The following is a 1,573-nucleotide window of genomic DNA, read 5'->3' as shown; positions in this document are numbered from 1 at the left end:
AGAATTCTCAACCACATAGCATAGCAATTACAAATGATCAAAGAGGCCAATTAAAGTAATGCATTGAGAACTTTTTGTCTTGAATGAAACTAGTTTTGAATGGCTTTGCAGATTTGCAATAGGAATTCAAGAAATTGGAGATGTAAAATATAACATATTTAAATAGGAAGTTATGTGATACACTTTTGGTTGACATATAGGTAGAAAATACTTAGAAGCACACACCTATAATATGAAGGGCATTGTGCAGGACTCTGTGAAGTGTTCATAAGTAGACCAGACTATAAGGAATAAAGTGGTAAGTAGCATCTAGTCTAGAGCGAGCACAGTCATCTTAGTGGTTATGCTTGATTACAGCCCTCCTAGTGATCTGCAAAGAGTGGGGACCATTTGTAGACAATGAGATGTGTGGAAGAAAGGACACTGGGATTGGTAGGTGCAATGTGATGTCATGATTGGTTGATTGGTTCAGTGAGAATTATGAGGTACATATAGGAATTTTTACCATGGCTCAGCTAGAGCTTTCCGTTATATGAAATTATAAAGATGTAAATGTAAAATAAGGCTGCATTGGGTTGAGGAAGCAGTTAAAATATCAACTCTGGCATCTCTACACCACCTCTAATTAATTGTTAATAGTACTGTATTGGATAGGATTTGGAGATTAAACAAGAAAGATTATTGTGATTCTTAGCAGTGTCTACTATCTTGTTAGTATACTTGCCCAGTATTTGACATCTCTGTTCCAGTCAATTGTTGAGGGTCAAAAGATTTTGAAAGGGGGAGTCTTACACATCACAGAATAGTTTTGGAAGAGTGTTCAAACTATTCAAAAGTGATTCTTGGAAAACAGGGAGTTCTCTTGACAAATAAGCTAGGATAATGGAAGTTGACCACTAAATTTATTTCTCTATATTTTATAAATTGTCACATTAAAGATTTTGAAAATCTTCCTGATCAAAAAAATCCACAATGGCTTCTAAATATATTAAGACTCCCTCTCCTTCTCTCTCTCTCTCTCTCTCTCCCCTCTCCTTCTATTATTTCTCTTTCTCTTGTTCACACACAAACATGTATAAGCTAATGCACACACAATACATACTATATACTCACATGTGTATTATCAGGGATCACAATTTTATTAATAAAAATAAAATAAACTTTAATCCTAATCAGAATATTTTCTACACATAAATATTCTTAACCTTCATTTTTAATATTTCTTTCATTCAACCTACGTTGAGCATCTATTATACGTTTTGAGGTAAGCACTGTTCTAGGCACAGGAAACAAACACAATATTCTCTTCCCATATGGGGCTTATATTCTAGTGATGAAGATAGACAAAATATCAATGTAAATAAGTAAAATAAAGTATATAGTAAGCCAGGTAATAATAAGTGCTAAGAGGAAAAACTGAGTCAGGGAAAGTATGTTGCATGTGAGTCAGAAGTTCTGAAATTTTACTTCTGAGCCACAGTCTAAGAAAGCAAGGGACTAAGTTAGAGGATTTCTAGAGAAAAAGAATTCCAGCAGAAGGGACAGCCAGAGCAAAGGCTCAGAATTGAGAGTT

This window comes from Castor canadensis, chromosome 1, assembly GCF_047511655.1.
Source record: "Castor canadensis chromosome 1, mCasCan1.hap1v2, whole genome shotgun sequence".
Taxonomy (NCBI): domain Eukaryota; kingdom Metazoa; phylum Chordata; class Mammalia; order Rodentia; family Castoridae; genus Castor; species Castor canadensis.
Note: the sequence above shows the minus strand (reverse complement) of the source record.